Consider the following 21,133-nt stretch of genomic DNA (forward strand, 5'->3'; position numbering starts at 1 on the left):
AATAAAAGTGGAAAAAAGTAAAAGAGTAAACAATGGAAGCATAATTCTCATCTATCATGGAATGAGCAAATAACTTGTGCAATATGCACATAATGGGATATCAGGTATTAGTGAGAATAGACAAATGAAACCTACCTTGTGACAATATGGATTTTTTAAGACCTTGAAAATGTTATGTTAACCTCAGAAACATAATTTTTATAAAATAAAATCTTTTAAAAAAATAAAAATGGAGGCACATGTCTTCCTCTCCTGCTTCTTAATCTGCCTTCTGATCACATGTGTTTGCTTAAGGACAATTCATTAAGTTGTACACTTATGATCTGTGCACCACTATATATGTTATATGTCAAAGAAAGTTCCAAAATTTAAAAACACCACTTCTTGGGTGTATACCCAAGAGAATTGAAACAGGAATTCAAATAGATCTTCATATATCTGTGTTCATAGCAACATTATTTATAATAACCTAACAATTGAAATAATCCTGATGTCCAATGACAGATGACTGGATAAACAAATGTGGTATATCCATACAATGGAATATTATTCAGCCTTAAAAAGGAATGCCATTCTGATACATGCTACATTCTGGAAGAAATTTTGAAATATTAGGCTAAATGAAATAAATCAGACACAAAGGGACAAATATTGTATGTTTCTATTTGCAAAATGTTTTAGTTTGGGCTTCTACAATGAAATACCATAAACATGGTGGCTTATAAACAACAAATACTCATTTCTCATAATTCTGGAGATGAGGAAGTCCAGTTCAGAGCACTGAAAGATTTTGTGTCTGATGTGAGCCCACTTTTTGGTTCAGGGAGAGTCATCTTGCTGTCTTCTCACATGGCAGAAGGGACAAGGTAGCTTTCTGGAGCCTCTTTGGTAAGGGTACAATACAATTCATGATGGTACCAATACAATTCATGATGGTACAGTCTACCAAAGGCCCATCTCCTGATACCATCATATTGGGGACTAGTATTTAAACATATGAATTTGGGAGGGACAAAAATATTCAGTCTATTGTATATGAGGTACCTAGAGTGGTTAAACTCGAAGAGACTAAAAGTAAAACAATATTTATCAGGGGCTGAGGGGAGAGAGAAATGGGAATTATTATTTTGTGGATATGGAGTTTCAGTTTGGGATGATGAAAAAGTTCTGGAGATGGACAATGATGATGGTTGCACAATAATGTGAATACATTCAATGATTAATGACACTGAATTGTTCATCTAAAAATGGTTTTACATATATTTTACCGTAATAAAAAAAGTAAAAAGCAAAACAAAAATGGAGGCCCATATCTTCTTCTCTTTTTTTTAAGATTTTATTTATTTATTCATGAGAGACACACAGAGAGAGGTAAAGACATAGGCAGAGGGAGAAGCAGGCTTCCTGTGGGACCTGATCCAAGGACCCCAGGATCATGACCTGAGTGGAAGGCAGATGCTCAACCACTGAGCCATACTGGCGTCCCTTCTCTTCTCTCTCAATGAGAACTTGCCTACCTGTTTACAGGATCCTCCAGACAAATTCTCACATATTTCCTCCAAGTTGTTTCTTTTCAAGGCCACACAGTTTCCATTCTCAGGATCCATCACTGGGATGCCCTTCTGCCCTTGGCCGTATTTTTTACCTCAAGGCTACATGTCAAAATTTCCCTGGGCTGCCTCTATTTCTGCTTTAGGAGTAGAAGAGAAAATCTTTAGAAGAATCTATTTGTTTAATATGATCAAGAGATTTGCGTTATTAACTACTATACATGAATGTCTTATATATGTTACATCATTTCCACACCAATATTCTAAAGTCTACTTCTTGCAGTGAAAACCCTGGAAACATTGAGCTAATTTATTGTGTCTCTGAGTATAATACAATTCATTGACCAAACTTTGAACATTTATTTATACCTCCCCTATTTGTAAACAGACCTAAGACTAACTTTAAATGGCTAAATTCACAAAAGAATAATCTGGAAACAATAGTTAGAATACTTCGTCATGTTATTTTCAAACAATACCAAAGACCTATTCAACTGAGCTAATACTCATTTATTTTTATCTGTATAATATCAAAAAACTTTGACCAAATTTTTCAGAGTTTATTAATATTTTCACTGAATTTCCAGATGTTTTGCTTTCACATATTGGTGTCACTATATATCTTTATTTTCCCGTTACACTATGATTCCTATGTATAGTTTATTGCTGGGGGATAGCTACAGGGCAGGACAGATATTAAAACTATAGAGGATCTCATAAGATGTGAAGCTGAATATCTTTTTTTTAGATTAGGTAACCTTTTTATAGCTTTGAGGGAAAACATGGATAGTACTCCTGTGTGTGTGTATGTGTGTGTACATTGACAAATAATTCTTTTATATTGAGAATGAGCAAAACCTGCCAACCATTGCAAGAAAACTCTAGAAGTTTTGGGCTTTTTTAATTTATAAGTCTGCCAGGGATCTTCATTATATATACATATATCCCAATCATATATAACCTCAGATGAATTAATACAGACTACTGATTAAGAAGGTAGAGTTTTATAAGGTCATGAGATCAAGTCCCACATCGGCCTCAGTGCCGAGTCGGCCAGAGACTCTCTCTCCCTCTTCTTCTGTACCCCTTACCCACTGTGTGCACTCTCACTATTTCAAAAATAAGTAAAGGAAACTTAAAAAAAAAAAAAAGAAGGTAAAGTTTTACTCTCAGCTCTGACCTTTCCTAGCTTTTCTCAGTTTCCTCATCTGTATTACAGTGATAAAAATTACTGCTTCCTTATGGAATGTTGAATAAAAAAGACTTGAACACTGTAACACACTCCTTTTATGTTACTGTTCATGCGGAGAATCAGGAAACTTGTCATTTTTAATCATGAAATAACTTCTACATCACCGACTTTGGGTCATCGTTCTCAGTTTAAATAAGCAATCCACTTTTCAGTGTGGTTGTTATTTCAAAGGAGCAACATTTCATAGGCAGACTCTAGCCTGTTCAGAGAAGAACAAAGAAGACAGAATGGTTGGAGCAGAACAAGGATAGGGAGCTACGGCCATGGCAGGAGCTATAGTCAGAGCGGGAGGCAGAGAGTAGAGCCAACAATTCCGTTTTGTTCACAATATAGACAGCAAAGCCAGGTATTTGGAAAAGCATGAATCTGGTAGCATTTTATTACTACACTACACTCTCCTACTAATTCATCCCTTTTAGAATGATGACATGTTCTACTTTAATTTTAATGACTTAATAATTCACCGCTTGAATTAGCCCATGGGAGATCATAATACCTCTTTGTCTTCGTTGTTGCAGGTGGTGTATTTGTTCCACTACCACCATTTGGAACTTGATAGAAGTTTTTAGTTTTTAATTGTATCTTCTTCTGGTTCACCTGGATGGCATGAATTTGCTTTATTTAGGTTAAGAGGCAAAACGTTTTTCCCAAATGAAGTCTCTACAGTCCAAGTTCCTCAGTGACGGGTAGACTCCAGCTCCTTGGTGTAGGGAATGTAAAATCTCTGAACCTTCACTAAACCAACAACTGTTTGTTTGTTTGCTTGCTTGCTTGTTTTTAATATCTCTGGTTACTTGACTCTGTCCCTTCTTTTTCTTAGAACAAAGAACTCTGGGATTCAGAGGCAAACATATATCCTTCTGTCCAGCTCTCAGATTTTAAGTCCTGTATTCTACTGAACAAGATGAAATTGTTCTAAAGTAAATCAAAACTAGCTTGTCAGAAGCTTATTTCTGTGTTTCTAATGGTCTCTGGACTAATAAGCAGCATCTAGATGGCATTTCTCAGTGTCTCAAACCATATTAAAACTTCCTTTTTGTGGAACAACTAGATCTTTGCCTGAACTTTATTACCTGCCCAAGGACTTCAAGAGCTTCAAAATATATACCCTTTGGAAACTGTGTTGTATTCATTTTTTTTTCTCATATTGGAGTTTTGTTTTTCAAATAGTTCAAAAATAATGAAGAACTTGTTTTAAATATACATTCAACTTTTCATCTCAATATCTCCATCATGAGTGGACACAGTATCTTAGGGAGTTTAGACAGTTTCCTCGACTTAGTTATAGCCCTAATAATCATAAACTGAAATTTTATAAAAATTCTCCTTTTATTTGGTCTACCTTGGTTCTTGAGTTAACCATTTTATAATTCATGAAAGTAGCAAATTCTTGTAAATATTTCAGATACTATAGTTCTATATGAGGTTAAAAGTGTCCCTAATCTCAAAAGGAAATATTTTTAATTCTTTGGTGTCATTCTAGATCTTTTCCTACACATATACTCAATCAGAGTATCAGCATATATTCATTACAATTCTGTTTATCTACCCTATTTTTCCTTCCTCTATCCTGTATCCCACTCCTATCCTCAACCCCAATTCAATCAGTCATGCAAAATTTATATTTCTTTTCTTCTGGATTCTTTTTTTCTTTTTAAAGATAAAAGCAAAAGTGGCTCCAATGCAGTTTCCTCTAGTCTTTTAAGCTAATTTAAAGTCACGTAAGAAGTTATTTAGATATGTTTTAAGAAGTCAGAAGAAGAAATCTTTGAGGTTTACTGGAGCAGGGAGCACAATTTCACTCCAAAATAAAGGATAGATGTCTACGGAATAGGAATATGTGAGGGACCCCTGCTGTCCAGGCTCACCATCCTAGCACCTTCACTTCCCAGGATGACTGCATGAGTTCCTCTACAAGGGCAGTATCCCCTAACAAGTGTTTCTGCTTCAGTAAGTATTTCTCTGCCCTACATGTACAAGAGCAGAAAGACACCATATTTCAAATGTTTATCCCTCCCCTGGAAAATAAATGATCAGTGTTGACAATTAGATCTTCCACCTACATGTGGGACAGTAACTAGTAAAAGGAGAACAGGACTCAATGCAGCTGCAATTGAATTGTCCATAAGACAGGGAGGATGGGGTCTAGAACCTGACTTAACTACATACAATGACAATCAATGACTGGGTATTTCTTATATATCTGAGATGTTGGCTGGGATAGTCTCTAAATATTGATGTAGAGTTAGGGCATATGCTTCATTTCATTATGTTTGCTTTTGACAACAAAACCAGGATCATACCATGCTTTTTTTTATAAATTGGCTTTGCAAATAATAATTACCGAGATCTTTCCATGACTGTATATTCTGTTTCATACTTCACCCATTTCGCCAGAATAGATGGTTCATATGTGTCAAAAAAAAAAAAAAAATGACAGATTAGGTAAAACGAAGACAAAGTAGTTCTTTTAATTGCTTCTAGTTTTTTTATTTTACTGATTTGATTTTTCACAGTTAAAATTTTAATGCATCTGGATTTGTATTATGGTTCAAGTGTGGGACCTACGGTGAATACGAGTGGTTACTCGCTTGTTTCCACACTTTTCCCTTGGTGCTTAGTAATGTCACCTTTATCCTTAAGGAAACCTCCTCATCTTTGAATGCTTGCTTCTAACTTCTGGTCCATTAGTGGCAAATTGCTCTGCCTTAATTATTATATGCTTTATGATAAGTCTAGATAACTAGTAAAACAAAACTTCACTTAAGATTTTTCTACCAGATTGCCTTATTTGTAATTACCTAAATATTGTCTATATCCATGTTTATATTCGCCCTTTCTTATTCTTAGTGTTATTCTTAGTGTTTAACTCTTTTCTTTCTTTTTTCGTTGATGTGACTTTCTAGAAGATTTTCCACTGTTTGGTTTTGCTTCTGGTTTCAACTGGCTTTTTTTGTCTACTCAGTAAAGCCACTTTCAATTTTATTTTAAAAGCTTTTTTTTTTTTTTTTTAGTTTTTCCGTGTTTTTTCCTCTTTCATTAATTTTTCCTTTAAAAATTCTTTGTTCCTCAGGGGAAATTTAAATAACATAAAATCAAATTATAAATGACATAAAACCAAGTTACAAACGTTAACATGATTTCCCCTTTCATAATGTACACATATATCAAATCATCACGTTGTACACTTTAAAATCTTACAATTTTCTCAATTGCACTTCAATAAATAATAATAGTGCTCACTTCAGCAGCACATTTACCCAAATTGGAATTATACAGAGAAGATTAGCATGGCCCCTGCACAACAAGAATGACATGCAAATTCTTGAAGCATTCCATATTTTTCATTAATAAAATAAATATGCAAATAAATAATAATGAAATGAAAGCATTAAGAAGAAAACATGATTCTAAAACATTAATAAAGAAAATATCTCATGTCAAGAGTAAACTTCTTTTTAAATTCTCTTAGGTAAGTAAGCTTTACCAATTGAACTATGCTAGTAAGTAGATCTGCAATGAGCTTACGAGCAGATGGCCTTCTACTGTAGAATTTGAAGATCAACAAAAATAATCCTGGGTGGCTCAATGGTTGAGCATTGCCTTTGGCTCAGGGCATGATCCCGCTGTCCCGGGATCAAGTCCCACATCAGGCTCCCTGCATGGAGCCTGCTTCTCTCTCTGTCTCTGTCTCTGCCTCTCTCTGTGTCTCTCACGAATAAATAAATAAAATCTTTAAAAAATAAAATAACCCTTCCAAAAATATCTCCTCTGCTACCTAAACTCGGCATTACATTTCATTTCTATGTAAATCAACATTCAACTATAAGGTTCATGGTTACTGGATACCCAGAGTGGTTGTTCCTCTCAGCAATGGCTCTCAGACTTCAGCATTCCACAACAATGACTGAGAAAGCTCATTCAAAAGACAGATTGAGAGGGTTTAATATGGTGCCCAAGAATCTCACATTTAACTAGCTATTTCAGTTGATTCAGATAGCAATCATCCTAGAACCACTTTCTGAAAAATACTGCTGTAGAAGATAAATAGTTACCCATTCATTTATGGAAACAATCTCAGAGCTCTCTCTCTCTCTCTCTCTCTCTCTCTCTCTCTCTCTCTCTCTCTCTCTCTCTTTCTCTATCTCCATTAGCCCCTTTCTACTGGTGGATAATATAAGAGAAAGGACAGGAAAATCTCAGAGGGAGAAGCATTAGTGTGATGACATCTAACAGGAAACAGTTTTAAAGGTGCCAGATCAAGAAAGGATACAAATTATTTGAGTTTTGGGCAGCACTGTCCAATAGAATTTCCTGCAATGGTGGAAAATTTTTATATGCACACACTCCAATACAGTATCGACTAGTTATATGACTTTTGAGAGTGTGAAATGTGGCTAGTCTAGCTGAGTAATTGAATTTCAAATTTCAAATTCTATTTAATTTAGTGAGTTTTAATTGAAATGTATATAGTCATATGTGATAGTGGCTATCCTATCCAACAGCGCAGGACTGGAGCTTTCTCTAGGGCTAGGATAGAGACATAGTGAAAAGAAAGTTGGTACTAAATTAAACTATTTCTAATTTACAATTTTACCAAAGGTCAGCTTGATTATTTAGGATCACAGTATCTAATCTTGATATCATGCTACCAGGGAAAGTTGTAAAATCGGCAAAATGTATTTAACTAATAGTTCCTCTATCATTCTGCCAGTCAAATAAATTGCTTTCAATACAAAAAACCATTGAAGTGTATTTTCAAGAAATCTTAGTGACAGTTTGGCAAATGATAGGCAGAAGAAAAAATATTAGTGGTAAATATCCTTAGTATATTCTTCAAAGTCTGTCAAACTAAATTTTCAGTGGTCATTGAAAAATTTATTTTGAGTTTAGAAAATTTAAAAAGATTTTTGAGTGGGGAAATTTTATTAGTAATGGTGTTAACACTTACAGAACACTGACCAGATGAAAGGGAGTGTGCGGAGTACTCTATATACACATTATTTGACTTAACCCAGATGGCACCAACACATTGCTATTAATTCCTTTTTGAGATGAAAGAACCAAAAAATCAGAGAATTTAAGTAGCTTGCCCAGAGTGGCACAGCCAGTCAAGTTGAAACAAGCTCAGAAAAAAAATCTCTTGGCCTCCAGATCATTATGTTATACTTCCTCTTTCCATTTAATCTTAGAATAGGGAATTTGGCCAAAAAAGTTCCTCAGGCATTTAGTATTTTTAAAAATCAATTCTATTGTGTGATGACTAAAACAATAAAATTTGAAATGCTAGTAAATTGTTCTAATGCTAATACTGTCTCTAAGGATGGCGATTTCTACCAAGAGCACATCCTTCTATTTTACTGAGCACCTTGGTAAGTTGCAGCTTTTGATGATGAGACTGAGGTGAATTCCAGAACTTGAGGGCTGGGGAAGCCTCCCTTGAAGAGTGGGAAGAAACAGGGGCACCTGGGTGGCTCAGTGGTTGAGCAGCCTGCCTTTGGCTCAGGTCCTGATCCCAGGATCCTGGGATCAAGTTCCACTCAGGGTTCCTAGCAGAGAGCCTGCTTCTCCATCTGCTTATGTCTCCACCTCTCTCTCTGTATCTCTCATGAGTAAATAAATAAAATTCTTTAAAAAAGAAGAAGAAAAAAGAATGGGAAGAAACAAATTCCTAAGGTGGTTCTGAGGTAGGGAATGAGAGATGGAATTGAGGAGGAAAGAGAAAAAAGAAGAATCATTGAGTTTTAAGAGAATAAAGCCAACATGGGTTAAAAGGCTAGTGATATTCCTTTGTGGCTGGTGGCTCAGGGACATTTCAAAATCAGACAAAGCTCATGCCCAGTTTAGTTACTTTGCTACCATATAAACCCCACCTCCTCTCCACCTTCCCCAGTTTAAGCTTTAGTAAGTATCACTCAATTCGCTAGTGTTCCTGAGATTCTTGCTTTATTTTGTTTCATTTTGATTTTGAGAAAACTTAGTTTCAGTTCTATGTTAGTTCAGAGATCTGGAAACCTAAAAAATGCAAACCTCTCCTGCTGACCCATCTTCCACTCCAATAATTCATGTTACAAAGAATGAGCATTTCCTCAAGGCATAAAATTTGGTGTTCAAGTCTATTTATATGGCTCTTAGAGAGCATAAGGCCTCAGCTGAGATCCAGATAACATTTTAATTATATATACTTTTATCATTCTCAGTAGGATGAGATAGCCACCCAATTGCTGGCCCTGAAACCTCTAATGGGTGGATGCAGACCAACAGTCTTTTCTGACAAAACGTGAAATCCAGATACGTCAGAACAGATACAAAGGTTATCCAGTTCAATCTCCTCTTTGATACTTGGATGCCTCTTGAAACTTCTTACCATGATAGTGTTTGTTTGTTTTCTTTGAACTCTTCCAGTTACAGAGAACTCAAGGACTCCCGCAATAGCATATTTCACCCAAGGAACTTAGCTTCTCATAATCATAATTTTATTTTTTAGAGCTATATTGAATTACTGAAATTTCTGGTCTGTGTGACTGTCAGTAACCTCAGACCCCTTCCCCTCTCCCACCCCAGTTAACACATCCCTAATTCCATCGACCATTTCCCTTTGGATATTTTGCAAGGACTTTAGTCATCCTGAATACTCATCCTGGAATATTTTCAGCTTTTACGTGATCCTTAAATTATGATATCCAAATTCAAATAAAATTGCAGGAATGATCTGACCAGCACAGTATAGACCTGGTTTACACCACCATTTCTATGCACCCACCAATCTCAGAACACAATCTAAGCTTTAGTTTAGTTATTCTTTGACAACCATATCTAATGGTTTAAGGGTAATGTCCATTTTTTTGTGTTGCCACTTAATCCTAATTATGAATCTGACTAATATTTTTTGCACTATACAGAAGAATCTTTGCAGCATAAAGGAAAGAGCATGAACTTCAAAGTTAGAGTTACCCATTTGCATTCAGTCTACATCATATTAGCTCTGTGACCTTAAAAAAGCTACTTAACCTCTCTGAGATTTGGTTTCAGTGTTTGGATAAGAGTATGATAATGTCTAGTTGTTTAGTTTTATCGTGAGCCTTAAATGAACTATATTTGTGAAATAACTAGCATGATGTCAAAGTTCAGCTCTCTTCTCTTTGCTGCAGCATGTTATTTTGACCCAAGCTCAAGCTCATCAACATTTTTCTACATTAATTTCCTAATTCATTGAATTAGCTATTCTTCTCAAGATTTCAGCATCTATGAAATTTAACATGCTTTCAAAATTCTCATCTAGGTTATTGAAAATAATGCTAATAGGACAAAACAAATAGTGATGTTTTCTAGTAACATATTTTCCAAGTTTGTGTTAACCAATCTTTTACTGATCAGAAAAAAAAAAAATTGGGAAAAATAAAACATCTGAATTTCAATGAAGTACAAAGCACAAAGCACAAACTTCTCATTCACAAGATAGTCGTATAAAGACTGGATGTTGGGCAGCCCCAGTGGCTCAGCGGTTTAGTGCCACCTGCAGCCCAGGGTGTGATCCTGGAGGCCCGGGATCGAGTCCCATGTCGGGCTTTCTGAATGGAGCCTGCTTCTCCCTCTGCCTGTGTCTCTGTCTCTCTCTCTCTCCTCTCTGTGTATTCTCATGAATAAATAAGTAAAATCTTTAAAAAATAAAATAAAAAAAATAAAGACTGGATGTTGTAATATTGGGTAGAATCCAAATGCTTCCTACATATCATCTCATTTAATGATCATATCAAGTTTTTGTATTAGACTAAAAAGATATTATCATCCCCATTTTACAGGTGAGCTTAGATGCCACACAAATAAAATTTCACATTTTTTCTTCAATAACTACAAATCTTCATTTCAGTTACCCATTCTAGAATGTTATCTAAAATATGAAAAGGTTTGTAGTTTATTACATCTACTTCTTCTACATAGAAAAAAATGCAATTAATTCATTTACTACCTATTAATCATCTACTTATGCCTGACACTGTCCTAGATATAGAGGAAAGCAGCAAACCAAGGTCTGTGCATTCATGGGTATTTTGGTGGAATTGAAAGACAAGAAACAGACACACCATAAGAGACTCTTAACTATAGGAAACAAACTGAGGGCTGCTGAGAGGGAGGTGGGTGGAGGGATCGGGTAACTGGATGATGGACATTAAGGAGGGCATGTGATATATTGAGCACTGGGTGTTATATGCACTAATGAGTCACTAAACTCTACCTCTGAAACTAATAATACATTATATGTTAATTAAATTTAAATTAAAAAAATAAAGTTTGCTTTATATGAAATTTTAAAAATAATTAATTTTAAAAATAAATAATATGACAAGTGACATAGTTACTGAAAAAGAAAAAGAAAATATGGAAATGGATTATGCAGTGACATGAGTGATGGCCATCATGCCACTTTAGTCAAGAATGGTGGGTTAGGAGCACCTGAATGGCTCAGTTGGATGAAAGGCTGACTCTTGTTTCAGTTCAGGTCATGATCTCAGGGTCTTGGGATCAAGCCCTGCACTGGGCTCCACACTCAGTGGTAAGCCTGCTTGAGGATTCTCTCTCCCTCTCCCTTTGCTCCTCCCCCCATGCTCACACTATCTCTCTATCTCTCTCAAAAATAAATTAACGAATCTTTTTTTTTTTGTAATGGTTGGAAGAACTCTTTGATAAGCTGCCATGGGTGTAGAGACCTGTAGAAGCTGAGCATATGTGGGGAAACTGGATTGCAGCCAGTGGAGTTAGCAAGTTTAAAGATACTAAAGGGGAAGTATGTTTGGCTTGTTTAAAGAAAAAAGGCCAGTAAGACTAGATTGGAGAAAATGAGAAAATTATGATCGTGGTAGTAAATAGAACAGAGAGTGGGGACCACACCAAGTGCAGGCTTCTAGGCCATGAGAAAAAGTCTGGATTAAGCATCAAAGATACTTGACCAGAGGAGTGACATACCTGACATATTCTTTAAAAGGATCCCTCTGGCTGCTGTGGGCTGAACCAGCAAGGGTAGAATAAGGTAGACCAGTGGAGAGCTATTGTAATAATCCAGATAAGACATCATGATATTCAGACTACAGTGATAATGATGAAGGTGGTAAAAAGTGCTCTGTGTTTTGACATTTTGAAGGCAGTGCCTCTGGATTTGCTACTGGTATTGCATGTGGGGTGTGGGAGAAAGAAAATTGTCAAGAATTATTTTGTCCTGAGTAACAGGAAGAAGAGTTGCTTGTTACTGAAGTTGAGAATCTGTAGGAGGAATCACAGATTTTAGAAGTTAAAAATCAGGAGTTTGTTTTGGATATGTTAAGCTTTGGATATCTATTGCATAAGCCTACCTGGAGTAGGCCTCTTTGTAGGAGTCTGGAATTTAAGTCTGGAGAGTTCCGTGCTATAAGAAAAAAAAAAAAAAGAATGTCCAGAGAATGGATGATATTTAAGGCCATGGGAGTGGATGTGGTCACTTAGTGAATGAAAGGAGAAAGAGAAAAAAAGGATAGAAGACCAGATCTGCAACATTTCCACACAGCCAAGATGAGGAGGATTGATAACAGAGACAAGGTGGAGTAGTCAGCAAAGTAAAGGCAAGATGAAGAAAGTGTCACAAACGTTAAATGTGGTTGCTTGTGTCACACACAATTTCCCAATAACATTGACAGTAGTTCTTTGATCTCATCAGTTGGTCTTCCCAGGATTCAAAGCCAGAATACTTGAACTTGTTTAGAAAAGTTGGATGCTCTCTTATAATTTGTCAGCCATCTTGCGGTTCCTATACCAGGAATATTCTCTTGAAGGTTAGACCACAATGCATGCTTCAGTGCTCAGGCTTCCCCAGCTTGAGCAACTGTGGCTGTATTTAGCTTTGACCCTTCTTTCATCTCAAATCCTTGTATTAGCTAAAACCAAGCTCTTATTCCTCATCACTGCCACCCATGGAGCAGAGCTAGACCTGTTATTCCCAGGAGACAAATAACAGAAATAAAGATTCTAGTTCATAAGTTTATAAATAACCAATTGTGGTGCTAAAGGCTAAATACATTTACACATGTGTAGTCACATTGCTTTTTGTTTGCCAACCTCATTTTATATAACCTGGACCAACAAAACCAACAAGAGAGGAAACACACAGGTATAAGGTCAATTCAAGGGTTCAACAAAGTGCTCAAAATGATAGAATCAGCAGATAAAATGCTTCACAGGTTGCTAAGATACCTTAATCTGGGAAAAGAATCAGAATTAAGTTTTTGTTAAGAGGTTTATCATTCCCTATCCTGATCCTTTGATAGAGATAGTCTATAGGAATCTTAGCTTTGCAATTATATAGCCAGTGTAATTGGGAAAAAGTTAGAAAAGGGGTTTGAACAGAAAGATAATAGTTTAAGAATTTGAGAAGTCACTTGGGGAGAGTTAGGTCATCCTGAAATTGCTTTAGGCAAGTGTAAGCTGTTTAGAAGATTTTCTCTTTGTGAAGGAAAAAAAACTAAGCAATAATATTCTTCCTCTGTGCTTCTGCACCTGATGGGCTAGTACTGGTTGAGTAAAACAGTTCTAAAATCAATTAATTAAGAATAAAGTGATATTAATAAATCTTGCTTTCATCTACCCTTTATAAGGAATTCTGATTTTGTATGTTGTACATGCTGCTACTCCCGTAGAGTGATTTAATTTGCTTTATACTTGGTAAAGGAAAAAGAGGCTATTTCAGTCCTCATTCATTCAAGGCAGTGTCAATAGAAAAAGTATGCAACCAAATTGCATACTTTGAAGATTTTTAAATAAATTTTCATAGACCTTTCAGAGAATTGTAAAACAAAGAACTCTCACACACCCTTTATTCAGATGTAATTATTTACAACTTCCCCCAGTTGCTAGGTATTTATTCTCTTTCTGTATTTCTCTCAAGCCTTGGATGAGAGAGACTTCTCTCAATAGATGAATGAGAGAAAGAGACAGAAGGGACAGGTATGAGTGTGTTTCTTTGTGAAAGTGACTAATGTCTCTAATGCTTCATTGTATATTTCCTGAGAACAAAGACATACTCATGCATAACCACAGCACAAAATTGAGACATTTGACATTTATACAGTATTATGATCTAATCTAATCCACAGACTACATTCAAAGTGCGTCAATTCTTCCAATAAAATACTATATATATAAAGATTTTAAGTTCTTACCAATCCAGGATCCATTCTAGGATGTCATTTTAACTTTAGGTATGATATCTTTTTAATCTCTTTTAATGTGGAATATTTCCTCAGTCTTTATGTATCATAAATGACCCTGACATTTTAGGCCAGGGTTTTTAATAACCATAGAGATGTATAATATATGAAATATAAATGGAGTTACATAGTTGTATCCATTGAGAAGGGCTGGAAATAATGATATTCAAATAACAAGGTGCACACATAGCACCCAGATCTTGGTTTCTAAATATCATTTCCTACTAAAAAGAACCACAGTCCTTTAGAGAAATAAGTGATTATGATACTGGAGCTTATATTCTACTGGAGTGGGAAAAATAAATAAGAAATAAATATATTACATAAGATAATTACAGACTTGAGAGGTGTTATAATGAAATTAAGATGACATGATAACAAGTGAGAGAGGTCAATTTTTGTTATAGTGGGTAGAGAAGGACTCCTTGAGTAAGTGTCATTTAAGTTGAAATCCAAAGAGGAATAAAAAGGTCAGCCATGTGAAGAATGTGAGGAAGAGAACTCTAGGCATAAGACAGAAAGTAAGAAGATCCTGATGCAGAAAGTGTTCGATTTGGTTACAAAGAGAGGAAGCCACTATGGCAGGAGCGTGGCATTGAGTGCTACTGATAGAGTGCTGGGGACCCTGAGGAGACTGTGATGTTAGATTAGGTTGGAAGGAAAGACATGAGCTGTTCAACCAAGCAATTTGCATGCTATTCTTGGTACAGTGGGAAAGTCTTGGAAAGATTTAATGTGCATAGTAACATGACTTGATTCATGAGTTACGAGATCACTTAGGCTGCTTTGTTGAAAATAAACTAGAAAGGGTGTGGGAATGGAAGCAAAGAGACCAGATAGGAGACTATTGCGAAAACTCTAGCCAGACATAATGGTGGCCTGCACAAGGATCGTGCCAACAGAGATTTAAAAAAATAAATAAATAAAAAATTGATTTAGATTACATTTTGGGACTGCAAACACTAAAATTTATCTTAGATTAAAAGTGTAAAATGGCTGAGGATAAGGCTAAAGGGAGATGTCCAGGTTTCTGTCTGGGGATCAAAGAAAAGAAAATGAACAGCTCCATTCTGAGTATAATTTTGAGATGTGGTTTAGACACCAAATGGAAAAATGAAATAGAGAAATTTACAAATTCTGAAGGTCCCATGGGATTTTCTTACCTTTTTTTTTATGAGATTAAGATACAATACTTAAAGTCCCATGGGATTTTCTAACCTTTTTTTTTTATGAGATTAAGATACAATACTTAAATTAGAACATCTGCACATTTCATCAAAAATGAAAAATTAAAGGAAATCTTAGTCACCTTCAGATTTTCTGCAAATTTAAATAGCAATATGTGCTTAGGCAAGATGAAATATTGAGATTACCTACAATGATTTAAGGGGGAAATTATGAGAAAAATTACTTTTCTAAGATGGTCTGAAGAGCGACAATTGAATAAAGGAGAATATAAGTTAAACATTAAGAATTTTCTGAGCAAGAGTAATTCAAATCAGGATATCTTTTAAGGGCTTATGAAAGCTCCTTCAACTGAGACATTAAAAATGAGACTATATAAAGCCTAGTTTTAAAAAGGAGAAAAAATATATTACAAAGGAGATGAAATAAATGTTCTAATAATGTTTTTAAAAGTATTATTAGTATTTATGAAACCAAATCCAGTGAGTTAAATGTTTCACCCTTTCCAGGGTAACAATGATAGCTCTTTGTATAATTTCTTACAATTGGTGGAGGTGAAGTTAAATGGACCAGTGTAATTTTTTTAAATGCCATTTCTGGAAGTTTTTCTAATTCTGAGTAGAAAATATTAAACTACATATCTCACATAAAATGGGAATGTGCTAAAGAGAGGTAGGAAAAAATTAGTAATGCTTTGGGGAAAAAAAAAACTAGATTTGCCTCTGAGTGAAGCAAAAACAGATCTTAGAAAAGAATGTGGTAATATTTAGCAATTAATTTGATCTTAATTGAAAAGAATTCTTTAAAAAGAAAACTCCAATATACAGTGCATGTGAATATACTATATTCCTTTTTATACTTATTTGAGAGACAGTGCATACGCACACATGAGCTGGGGGAGAGGCAGACGAAGAGACTCTCAAGCAGACTCCCTGCTTGAGTGGGTAGCCTGATGCAGGACTCCATCTCATGACCCTAGGATCATGACCTGAGCCAAAATCAAGAGTCAAGTGCTTAACCAACTGAGCCACCCAGGCACCCTAATATGATGTATTCTTAAAAAACGTATGCATTTCTTCCATTTTTAATTAGATGTTAGATGCTGAAATTATGTATATTTATTATTCTCTCAATAATTCTACTTCTATTGAAACGTTGTTTGGGATAAACTGTACACTTGATACAGAGAATTGGTAATATTTTCTTTATTGTACAAGGCATTTAAAATATTTTTTCAGTGAAAATCATTTTAATATACCATTTCTATGAAAGCAGTGATTTCGATTAGAAATAAGTATGGCATTATTTTTGTATTGATACCCCAATTTGTTTCCAAAATGATTTGAAGCAGAGGGTAGCATTATGAATCTAGGAAGCAAGGCATCTCTGCCATTATATAACATTCCACCTCAGCATAAGGAGAGATGTAAGAGCCGTTTAAATGCCATGAAGAAAGGCATGAGAAAAATCAATGCTGAAATGAGTAATTGAGTGATGTTTGCAGGGGCTGAGTAGGTCATCATTAGGCATGACACGATTGTAGCAAAATTCCAAGGGTTATCCAACCTAATGTACATGGCATCTAGTAAGACTAGACATTGCATTTGCTACTTAGATTTACATAGTGCTTTAAAGAATCAGAATACAGTCATCAGGCTGATACAGAGTGGAGGAAGACGGAATAATCAAACAGCAGATAATCCAGTGACAATGGGGGTGTTGGAATGCTATAAATATAAAATCTTCTTGAGAATCTCAGAAAATTGCTTAATGGGGGCACCTGGGTGGCACAGCAGGTTAAGCATCTGCCTCCGGCTCAGGTCATGACCCCCGGGGTCCTGGAATCCAGCCCCGCATTGGGCTCCCTGCTCAGGGGGGGAGCCTGCTTCTCACTCTTCCTCCGCCTGCTGCCTCCCTACTTGTGCTCTCTCTGGCTCTCTGTGTCAAATAAATAAAATCTTTAAAAAAAAAAAAAAGAAAAGAAAATTGCCTATGACTAAAAGGCCACAGACCTTATAAAATTGAAGAAAAGCAAAAAGAAACAACAAATAATGGTACTTGAGAGAATTTCTACGTCACACACTTACAATACAAAGTTCTACCTCAAGAGTAAGATGTACAGCCTTATTCAGCACACAGCTACTGGACAGCATCCCACGGGAGCATGGTGGTCGTTATCAAATCTTGTATCACAGTGGGGACCTCCATTTAGAGAGCTCCATCACACTAGAGCCTTTCTGAGAATAGACTTTCATCTTTCCTCTCTCCTTTTTTTAAGTTTTAAGGAAAAACTTTTTAAAAAGTCTTTTCTTCAGGACGCCTGGGTAACTCAGTGGTTGAGGTCTGCCTTCAGCTCAGGGCGTGATCCGGGGGTCCTGGGATCGAGTCCCACAATCGGGTTCCCCGCAGGGAGTCTGCTTCTCCCTCTGCCTGTGTCTCTCATGAATAAATCAATAAAGTCTTTAAAAAATAAATATAAATTAAAAGTTATAAATTTAAAGAAAATAAAAAGTCTTTTCTTCTTAACAATGTCGTTACAGCCAGAAAATGAAAAGCAGAGCAATCCCAAAGCATATTTCTCTAGTTCTATTTCAATCATATTATATATACCTCTCTATTTTTAAACCATATCATCTTAGGAATAAGTCCTACCTATGTTATAAATAAATAAACAAACAAACAAATAAATAAATAAGAAAGGAAGGGAGGAAGGGAGAAGGAGAAGGAGGTAGGAAGGAAGAAAGGAAGAAACAAAAAACTTATAAAGGCTATGTTGAATATTTTTAGTATTGCAAAACCTGTGCCATGCTTGTAAGGCCAACTACCCCACTGATGAATAGCAATACTGATTAGGAAAAAAACTGCCCTGAGTGGTGTTAAAATGTCTCTCTCTGCAACTCTTGCCTATTGTTCCTAGTGCTTCCTCAGAGCACTTCAAGTAAGATGCCTAATCTCTTCTGTAGGATGAGATCTTCATGTATTTGAAGAGCGTTATTACATTTTCAGTCTTCACTTTTTTAGGTAAAATAGTCTCACCTTAAAAAAATATATATATGATTCATTTATTTGAGAGAAAAAGAGAGCATGAGTAGAGAGAGAGGCAGAGGGAGAGGGAAAAGTAGACTTCCCGCTGAGCAGGGAGCCCAACGGGGGGCTCAATCCCAGGACCCCAGGATCATGACCTGAGCTGAAGTCAGATGCTTAACTGAGTCACCCAGATGCCCCCAAATAACCTCACCTTTTTAAACCAATAGCATATTGATTCTAGACCCCTCAACCACTCAGAGAGTCTTTCCTTGATACCCTCCCAAGGCTACATCTTGCTATAAACATGGGCTGAGAAAACTAATACATTGCACTCTATGTGTTTTCCCGTCATCTCTTTTAGGTGCTTTTCTCCACTTGATACCACATTACAACAACAACAAGCCGGCAATCGGACCCCTTTATTTTATCATATCAAACTCAATAATCATTGAGTTTCCAATCAATGAGGAATCCCTGATTTCTTTTTTTGTGACTTCTTAGTACACACATATCTTGCAACCTTTCCATAGCCATTCCATTTTCAAACTCACCTTCAGGTTTCTCTTTTTCTTTCCCTTTCTTTCTTTTTTCTTTCTTTCTTTCTTTCTTTCTTTCTTTCTTTCTTTCTTTCTTCTTTCTTTTTTTCTTTCTTTCTTTCTTTCTTTCTTCCTTCCTTCCTTCCTTCCTTCCTTCCTTCCTTCCTTCCTTCCTTCCTTCCTTCCTTTCTTTCTTTCTTTCTTTCTTTCTTTCTTTCTTTCTTTCTTTCCTTTTCTTTTAAAGATTTTATTTATTTAAAAGAGAGAGAGAGAGAGCCAGAGGTCATGGGCGGGGCGGGGGGAAACAGCAGAGTGAGAGGGAGAAGCAGACTCCCTGCTGAGCAGGGACCCCCCCCTCAATGTGGGGCTCAATCCCAGGACCCCAGGAACATGACTCAAGCCAAAGGCAGATGCTTAACCCACTGAGCCACCCAGGCACCCCACTTTCAGGCCTTTACATTTGATACAGAAAATAGTTGTGTTTTTGTTTAATTCTAATTTGGTCTTCCAACACTATTCTTGTGTGCGTACCTGCTCTCTGGTACCATCTCTGTCTCTCAGTCTGGGGCCCTCCATAAATCGGAAAGGCACACCTTTACTGTTTGGGATGAGCTCTTTGCAGCCTACCACGGGGGGTTCCAATGCAGTATTACCAGCCAGCCAGCATCCTCTTTCCTGCAGTTATATAAGGAACTGCATTGTCAGACAACTGTTATTATTGTTACATTTTCTATATGAAGAGCAATTAGCTTGCCACAGGTTGGAAAATGTATGTGCTTATCCGAGGCCATGTACTTCATTGTTCTAATTATTTGAAAATTAGTGCAAACTATTTCAGAATCTACATTTTCAGAACCAGATTTACCCAAAGTATCTCTCAGTCATTTGTCCCTGATTTCTAGATCCAACATAATGTTAGACCTGAAATAAATTATTCTGGAGAGGTACTTACATCAATAAAAATGGGAATCATTTCCCAAAGCATTAGTACTGCACATCTTTTAAACTTCGCTATAAGAAGAATCACAACTTGGATACGGAGAACTATAGAAAGTGTGAGTAAAATTGTTGTCATCCAGTAAAAATGTTTTTCCAGATAAAGCAACCTTTAAAAATCTTTTCAAACTTTGGAAGAAAGGCTACCTAAAGTCAGAAAAAAATCAGACTTTCTTTGGAATGGATTTGATTTATGAATGTTATTCTAATAATTAATTATGGTGCCTTCTAACCTAAAGGGCCTGAAAATGGAAATCTGAAAGTCACAATTCTATTTCCTGTTCAAATATTATTTTCTACTGGACCCTGGCCAAAAATTAATTACAGCTTAAATATAGTTAATTTATTTCTACCTACCTCAAGGTATGTTAGAGTAATTAATGGGGGTTGAAAAGATTAAATAGACCAGAAAAGTATTATAAAGATTATGTTTTATGTGTTCTTATTATCATACATTGAAACCGTATTTGTGCATTTTTATAAATTATATTTATATTTCTAAAAAATCCACATTTTATAGGATTTAGAATATGATTTTTATATTCTAAAAATAATTCCTGATGAAAACACTGAGTAAATTCAACCTTAAGACAAGTCAAAAAAATACAATCTACATTTTATCATTTGTTATTTGAGCAGTTGTAGTAAAATCACCAGAGAGGAATCTGTAGTTGCAACCATCCACTGTATTTTCAAGATGCTCAGCAACCACGAAATGAATTTCACATCAAGACCATAATGAGAAAAAAGATTCCTGAATAATTTCCTATTTCTCGAATTGGATATGAATGAACAGAGAAGGCAGATCGTTTCTAAAAACAACATCTCATCCAATGGACTGAATCTTTACAATCTTTGCATTAGAAGCCAACATTTGAAAAACATATGCAATCATTTTGACATGTCCGGGCAATACTTATTTTGCGTATAGTTCATTTCTTTCAGACAACAACAAACTCTTGTTTAGTTTAGTTTTGTTTGTTTCACAAATTGAGTAATAATAGCAGCCTTCCCAAATGAATAATAGCAACCTTCTCAACTGCTCTTATGAACTTGTTTCCAGAAAAAATGGCATTTTGTTATCCCTTCAACGTCTTCCAGCAGGTCATATATAATTATAGCTATTAACTCTGTGGCCATCCACCAATATTTTTTCTTATGACAACCCTCCCATCGGTTAAATAAAAAATTTCACTTTTTAAGTTGTTCATAATGTTGGTATTGGACTTAACACTTTGTTTATGGTTAGTTGTCAATATATCTGTCTTTCCTGATAGGTTGGAATCCAGTTGCCTATCTTATTACTGAGGGCGTGTCATTTAACTCTCTTAAGCCTCATGTTTTCTTATAGAA

At 35.8% G+C, this 21,133-nt stretch overlaps 1 protein-coding gene and 1 non-coding gene across 2 annotated transcripts in view; one reads left to right on the forward strand and one right to left on the reverse strand.

The window, feature by feature from the left end:
• The window catches only part of LOC119877729, a 122,082-nt gene that overhangs the window by 20,757 nt on the left and 80,192 nt on the right, over nt 1-21,133 (reverse strand). The gene's annotated exons all lie outside the window — the stretch shown is intronic.
• On the forward strand, nt 6,038-6,147 carry LOC119866794. The gene has a single exon (XR_005381305.1). It is a non-coding gene; the product is annotated as a U6 spliceosomal RNA (small nuclear RNA).

Source organism: Canis lupus, chromosome 29, assembly GCF_011100685.1.
Source record: "Canis lupus familiaris isolate Mischka breed German Shepherd chromosome 29, alternate assembly UU_Cfam_GSD_1.0, whole genome shotgun sequence".
NCBI classification, from domain to species: Eukaryota; Metazoa; Chordata; class Mammalia; order Carnivora; family Canidae; genus Canis; species Canis lupus.